The sequence below is a fragment of the Somniosus microcephalus genome, unplaced genomic scaffold (genome assembly GCF_052327205.1).
Source record: "Somniosus microcephalus isolate GS21.2 unplaced genomic scaffold, FLI_Smic_1.0 unresolved_chr4, whole genome shotgun sequence".
Lineage (NCBI taxonomy): Eukaryota > Metazoa > Chordata > Chondrichthyes > Squaliformes > Somniosidae > Somniosus > Somniosus microcephalus.
The window spans coordinates 6,831,861-6,839,867 of NW_028225182.1; the positions used below are offsets into that span (position 1 = coordinate 6,831,861).

The 8,007-nt window shown below is 42.5% G+C and overlaps 1 non-coding gene across 1 annotated transcript; it reads left to right on the top strand.

The window, feature by feature from the left end:
• Nucleotides 1–1,093: 1,093 nt before the first annotated feature.
• Nucleotides 1,094–1,166, top strand: trnai-uau (transfer RNA isoleucine (anticodon UAU)). The gene has a single exon. It is a non-coding gene; the product is annotated as a tRNA-Ile (tRNA).
• The last annotated feature ends 6,841 nt before the right edge of the window (nucleotides 1,167–8,007 follow it).

The following is an 8,007-nucleotide window of genomic DNA, read 5'->3' on the forward strand; positions in this document are numbered from 1 at the left end:
CAGGAAACTGCACAGGGATATAGAGAAGAGGAAGAGCGAAGGGGAAAATACTGTTTCCAAGGAGAACTAATGCAGGGACTCCTCTGCTGCGCCTGGAGCGGCCTCCTGCAGCCCGGATACATTAACATCCTAACAGCTCATTAACTGTAGGAGTGGGACCGGGCGGCGCTTCAGAAGACAGGCCGAAAAGGCAAAGTCGCTGTTTCGGTCTAAAGTGCTCTGCTCATCAAGAATAGCGACACACACACGATGGCTTTACAATGGTTAGCTCCTCACCTGGCTAGGCTTTGAAGCGGCATTCTCGGTCGTCCGAATTTCGCTTCGGTGTTTCATTTAAATTTCCGAGAAGCCCACGGTTCAAATCCCAAACGAGCACTCGTGTCGCCGGCCACTATTCAACTTGCAGTTGAATCTTTTGCAATCACCCTTTAATAACCGATTACCATAATTTACAGAATGCAAAAAAGGCGTAAACGCTCTTCAATGACGCATTTTCCCCTTGGTAAGTTATCAACTGTTAACCATATCTCATTTTACACATTGTATTTTTGGAATCTCGATTAAATTGCTAATTGCTTATGAAAGCAGAAATTTGGCGCAACTTTATTTAAAGCGAACAGGATCGTTCACTGCACGTAACGAAATCCTGGCGAATGTAAATGTTTCCCGCCCGGGCTCGAACCCGGGACAATTCGCGTGCGAGGCGAACATGATAACATGTACATTACACCAACCACTGCGGCATAGCCCACAGATAATGGAATCAGTAGTGAACAAAATATCGCCCAGTGCACATTTTCAGATTCAACGCAGTCAGCTTTTTCATCAATGAAAGAAGTTTTCAGTGAAACGATTTGGAAGTATGTGTTACTCGTATTTGTAGCTTTAATAAAAGTTTGTGACGTTTGACTCCCGCTCATGTCTCTTCTTCCTCTGTTGAATAACAAAGGAGGGGCTGACGTTGACCAGACTGCACTGCGCCTGATATTTGTGAGCTCCTCCTTTATGTTGACTGATGCTGTTTCAGCTGAACCAATCAGCACAGAGGGGCTTCACTGGTCAGTTCCCCTCTGTTGGAGATACGGATCCAGCAGTTCCCGTAGTGTAGTGGTTATCACGTTCGCTTTATACGCGAAAAGTCTCCGGTTCGAGCCCGGGTGGGAACATTATGTTTAATGCTGCTGTGGATGAACAACCAACCGGTTTATTTTAAGTGACAAAAGAAAATTATTGCAAATGCTGTAAATCTCAAATAGAAACGGAAAATGGTGGAACTTCTCAACAGGTCAGGCAGTATATGTGGATAAAGAAACAGAGTGAACGTTTCAAGTCGATTACACTTCTGTTAGAATTGGGAAACGTGAGAGATGCATGGCTAGTTTATTCTCCTGTCAATAGGGCTACAGCGGCTCCTCCATTGTTCTTTATTTAATTTCACTAGTCAGATACCTCTGAGTGAGAGAAAACTGATCCACAGTGAGGCCCATTTCATCGTTTGTTCCCTTTTAAACTCTGGAATCTCCGAATCCCTGAAGTTCAGAAATGTAATTCATTGATCTGCAGGGTGGCCGTCAGTGAGAAGCCTTTTCTGTCCGGATCCGGGAGTGCAGCTGGATTCAGGCTCAAGATTGCCGCTACTGGCGATAACTTTTTGTTGGGTAAGGTTATTACGGGTTAAGGAAACAAAGCGGGTAGATGAAATGAAGATACAGATCAACCCTGATCCAATTGAATGGCGCAACAGGATCGAGGTTGCTGAATGGCCTCCTCCTGTGCCTATTGAGTCGCTACAATGCAATGTACTCGAGTGTTGGAGGGTTTCCGGTGTGTAATGGTGATCGCTTTCCGAAAACTCAATGCTCCAAAAGTGGGCAGAGGCAATTTAAAGTATTTTCTCCATTCAAGTATAGTAAATATGAAAATTGAAATAGTTTGCATGATTGGTTCAGTATAAATAAAACACGCATTGACAGGCGAATTATGCCATTCAAATGGCAGTGTTACAGTGAGTGATGTAATTCTCAATGGTATTTCCCATATAGGACACAGTTTGAGTTGCGGTACTGTAAGGAGGATTTGGGGAAAGTTGGCGCTGATTTAGGGAATCTCCACCGCGCGTGTCGCAATTTGACGAGGTGGGCCTTATTTTATTTAAAAATTGAGGCTGGGGACTTTCTCATTGAGAATGTGGAAGCAAAACAACACAGATTAATAGGAAAACACAGGGTCAGCGACGGGATTCAAAGTGCAGTTTCAATCGCTCAGTCTGAGTGTCCATTCAATAAGAAACAAAGAAAACGCGTCTCCAAAAATGCCCCACACTGTGTTATGATTCCGGAAACTGAGCCGGGGGAGAAATAGAGGCATAAAAGCACAGGGATACAGAGAGGAGGAAGAGCGAAGGGGAAATTACCGTTTCCACGGAGAACTAATGCAGAGACTCCTCTGCTGCGCCTGGAGCGCCATCCTGCAGCCCGGATACATTAACATCCTAACAGCTCATTAACTGTAGCAGTGGGACCGGGCGGCGCTTCAGAAGACAGGTCGAAAAGGCAAAGTCACTGTCTCGGTCTCCAGTGCTCTGGTCATCAAGAATAGCCACACACACAAAATGGCTTTGCAATGGTTAGCTCCTCACCTGGCTAGGTTTGAACCGGCGTTCTCGGGGATCGATTTTTCGCTTCGGTTGTTTGAATAAATTTCAGTGAAGCCCCAAATCCCAAACGAGCGCTCCTGTCGCCGGCCACTATTCAACCTGCAGTTGAATCTTTTGCAATCACCATTAAATATCCGATTACCATAATTTACAGAATGAAAGAAAGGCGATGCACACTTCAATAACGCATTTTGCCCTTTGTAAGTAATCAACTGTTAACCATATCTCATTTTACACATTGCATTTTAGGAATCTCGTTTAAAATATTAATTGCTTATGAAAGCAGAAATCTGGGGCAACTTTTGCTAAAATTAACAGGACTATTCACTGAACAGAATAACATTTTTGCGAATGTATTGTGTTTACTTGCGCTCGAACCGTGGACTTTTCGCGGGTGAGAGGAGCGTGATAACCGATACACTACGGACACTGCTGCACAGCTGATCAGAGAGAATAGAATCAGTAGTGAACAAAATGTCCCACGGTGCTCATTTTCAGATTCAACGTAGTCAGCTTTTACGTCAAGTGAAAGATTTTATCAGTGAAACGATTGTAAGTAAGTGTTAATCGTATTTGTGGCTTTAATTAAATTTTGTGCCGTCTGACTCCGGTTCATGTCTCTTCTTCCTCTGTTTAATAAGAAAGGAGGGTTTTGACGTTAACCAGACTGCACTGCGCCTGATATTAGTGAGCTCATCCTTTACATGAGTGATGCTGTTTAAGGTGAACCAATCAGCAGAGAGTTGCTTCACTGGTCAGTTCCCCTCTGTTCGAAGTCCTTAGGTAGCGGTTCCCTTAGTGTAGTGGTTATCACGTTCGCTTTGCTTGCGGTATGGTTCCCGGTTCGATCCCTGGCGAGAGCATTATGCTTAAGCTTGCTTCGGAGTTCATTCTCTAACCAAAAGGGCTGCAGTGACTGCTCACTTATCCTTTAATTGCTCTTATTTCAATTCACTAAATAGATAACTTTGAGTGAGAGTAAACTGATTCACCGAGGATCCATCGCGTGTGAGGCGAACACGGTAACCGCCACACTGCAGCCGATCAAAGGGCGAGAAACCACTCAATATAAAGGATGAGCTCACAGATGTCAGGGGCAGTGCAGTCTGGTCAACGTCCAGCCCCTCCTGTTTTATTCAACGGAGGAAGAAGAGACATGAACGGGAGTCAGACGCCACAAACTTTAATTAAAGGCACAAATGCGAGTAACACTTACAATCTTTTCACTGTGAAATTATTTCACTTGATTGCAAATCTGACTGCGTTAAATCTGAAAGTCAGCACCATTGGAGTTGATATTCACTGCTGATTCTATTTTCTATGCACGGTAGAAATAACCGGTCCTGTTCAATTTGACAAAATGTTGGCCCAGATTCCTGGTGTCATCAGCAATGAACATTTTAAACCAGTTTCCTAAAGCACAGTGTGTAAAATGAGATATGGGTAACAGTTAACATGCAAAGCACAGAATAAATGATTGAAGAATCGATTCTCGCTCCGATAGTATTCCTTTAGCTGTGCAAAAGATAATTTTCGGTTAATTAATGATGCTTTCCCGTGAAAAAAAAACACAGTTTAACAAAAGACGTCTGGTGAGTGACAGGTAAGCGCTGCTCCTGCAGCTGTCTGACACCGAGTGGGAGTGGGATTTTAAAGCCCTTTTATTGAGGATCGTTTATATATATAAACATCCACGCTTGTTGTTGTCGACCTCATGGCGCAACGTTAGCTGTGTGTTCAAATCAGGTCGGGTCACAACTTTTTTGGATAAATCCGGATTTAATATTTTCTTTGCTGTTTCACAATAACCAGACGCTTGCTCGAAATTCTGTCTCACTGTTTCCGCAGAGTCAGGGAGAGAAGAGCCTGATGGCATCAGTTAAATAAGCGGACAAGACACGATCACAGATATTCGTTCAGAATCAACTTGCAGGTGCCCCGACATAACGTTTAGAATTCAGGATGGTCAAGCGGTCTCCCCTGGAGGTGTGGGTTCAGATCCCACTTCTGACATTCTTTAGGTTTGAGGTGCTGTATTAGTTTGAGGTGCTGTATTAGTTTGAGGTGCTGTATTAGTTTGAGGTGCTGTATTAGTTTGAGGTGATGTATTAGTTTCAGGTGCTGTATTAGTTTGAGGTGCTGTATTAGTTTGAGGTGCCATATTAGTTTGAAGTGCTGTATTAGTTTCAGGTGATGTAGTAGTTTGAGGTGCCGTATTAGTTTGAGGTGATGTATTAGTTTGAGGCGCTGTATTAGTCTGAGGTGCTGTATTAGTTTGAGATGCTGTATTAATTTGAGGTGCTTTATTACATTGACCCGCTGTATTGGTTTGAGGTGCTGTATTACTTTGAGGTGCTGTATTAGTTTGAGATGCTGTATTAGATTGAGGTGCTGTATTAGTTTGAGGTGCGGTATTACTTTGAGGTGCTGTATTAGTTTGAGGTGCTGTATTGGTTTCAGGTGCTGTATTAGTTTGAGGTGCTGTATTAGTTTGCAGTGCTGCATTAGTTTGAGGTGCTCTTTTAGTTTGAGGTGCTGTATTAGTTTGAGGTGCCGTATTAGTTGGAGGGGCTGTATTAGTTTGAGGTGCTGTATTATTTTGAGGGGCTGTATTAGATTGAGGTGATCTTTTAGTTTGAGGTGCTGTATTAGTTTGAGGGTCTGTATTAGTTTGCATTGCTGTACTAGTTTGAGGCGCTGTATTAGTTTGAGGGTCTGTATTAGTTTGAGGTGCTGTATTAGTTTGAGGTGCTGTATTAGTTGGAGGTGCCATATTAGTTTGAGGCGCTGTATTAGTTTGAGGCGCTGTATTAGTTTGAGGTGCTGTATTAGTTTGAGGGGCTGCATTAGTTTGAGGTGCTGTATTAGTTTGAGGTGCTGTATTAGTTTGAGGTGCTGTTTTAGTTTGAGGTGCCGTATTAGTTTGAGGTGCCGTATTAGTTTGAGGTGCTGTATTAGTTTTACATGCTCTATTGATTAACCTGTGATGGCAGGAATGACGTATGAGGAGAGATTGGGTCGATTGGGCTTATACTCGCTGGAGTTTAGAAGAATGAGAGGGGATTTCATTGAAGCTTAAAAAATTCTAACATGAATAGACAGACTAGATGCAGTAAGGATTTTCCCGATGGTGGGAGACTCCAGAACCAGGGGTCACAGTCTAAGGATAAGGGGTAAGCCATTTAGGACTGAGATGAGGAGGAATTTCTTCACCCAGAGAGTGGTGAACCTGTGGAATTCTCTACCACAGAAGGCAGTTGAGGCCAATTTATTAAATATATTCAGGAAGGAGTTAGATATATTTCTTAAGGCTAAAGGGATCAAGGGATATGGGGAGAAGGCAGGGACAGGGTACTCAATTTGGATGATCAGCCATGATCTCATTGAATGAAGGAACAGGATCGAGGGGCCGAATGGCCTACTCCTGCTCCTATCCTCTATCTTTCTATGACTTGAGGTGCTACATTTGTTTGATGCCCTGTATTAGTTTGAGGGGCTGTGTTAGTTTCAGGTGCTGTATTAGTTTGAGCCGATGTATTAGTTTGAGGTGTTGTATTAGTGTGAGGTGCTGTATTAGTTTGAGGTGCTGTATTAATTTGAGGCGCTGTATTAGTTTGAGGCGCTGTATTAGTTTGAGGCACTGTATTAGTTTGAGGTGTTGTATTAGTTTGAGGTGCTGTATTGGTTTGAGGGGCTGTATTAGTTTGAGATGCTGCATTAGTTTGAGGCGCTGTATTAGTTTGAGGTGTTGTATTAGTTTGAGGCGCCATATTCATTTGAGGTGCTGTATTAGATTGAGGTGCTGTATTAGTTTGAGGCACTGTATTAGTTTGAGGCTCTGTATTAGTTTGAGGTGCTGTATTAGTTTGAGGTGCTGTATTAGTTTGAGGCGCCGTATTCATTTGAGGTGCTGTATTAGTTTGAGGCTCTGTATTAGATTGAAGTGCTGTATCAGATTGAGGTGCTGTATTAGTTTGAGGCGCTGTATTATTTTGACATCCTGTATTAGTTTGATGTGCTTTATTATTTTGAGTTGCTGTATTAGTTTGAGGTACTTTATTAGTTTCAGGTGCTGCATTAGTTTGAGGCGCTGTATTAGTTTGAGGTGCTGTATTAGATTGAGGTGCTGTATTAGTTTGAGGTGCTGTATTAGTTTCAGATGCTCTATTAGTTTGAGGCGCTGTATTAGTTTGAGGCGCTGTATTAGTTTGAGGTGCTGTATTAGTTTGAGGTGCTTTATTAGTTAGGGGCTGTATTAGTTTGAGTTGCTGTATTCGTTTGAGGTTTTGTATTCGTTTGATGTAGTGTACTATTTTGAGGTGCTGTATTAGTTTGAGGTGCTTTATTAGTTTGAGGGGCTGTATTAGTTTGAGTTGCTGTATTCGTTTGAGGTTTTGTATTCGTTTGATGTAGTGTGCTATTTTGAGGTGTATGATTTTGAGCTGTTGCATTAGTTTGAGCCGCGATATTATTTTGAGGGGCTGTATTATTTTGAGGTGTTGTATTATTTTGACACAGTGTATTAGCTTGAGGTGTTGTATTATTATGACATCGAGTATTATATTGAGAATTTGTATTAGTTGGAGGTAGTGTATTATTTTGAGGTGTATTGGTTGAGGTGCTATAATAATTTGATGTGCCATATTAGTTTGACCTGTATTTGTTTGAGGTGCTCGATTAGTTTGAGGTGCTGCATTAGTTTGAGGAGCTGAATTGGTTTGAGGTGCTGTATTAGTTTGAGGTGCTATATTTTTCTTAGGTGTATTAATTTGAGATAGTGTATCAGTTCGAGAACTGATATTAGGTGAGGTGATGCATCCATTTGAACAGCTGTAATAGTTTGAGGGGCCGCGTAGAAGAGGCGAGGAAAGGATGTAAAAGTAACGTTTGGAACAGATACTTTAGAATCCGATACAGGTTTGATTAACTTGTATATCGAGATCGGAACTATAACGTATTTGAGTTCTCCGGTTAAAATTCGCAAGAATTTGTCTAAATGCTGTTGTTAATTATATGTCTAATTATTGCAGGATTAATAACTCTGATATTTAATGTTGCGAACACTTTGGCTGCACTGCGCGTTCTCCAGCTGTGCTCGGTGCGCCGTCCCCTTCAATCCATCGCTCACAGGGACTGTTCCATTCAGCGCGTCTATTCTCTGACCCTTGGTGAAATTTCATAGTGTGAAAGCGACGTGTCTCACCCCCGAGCTCGTCCCCGACTCGCTAACCGTTGCACAGCGACCACACTCTGCTCCCGTATGATGGAGGCCCAGAAGCTGTTTCAAGCTCGAGTGCAGTTACAGGCAGAACTCATTCAAAGAAAGTCCAAGTCATTGAGGAGCCAGAGTC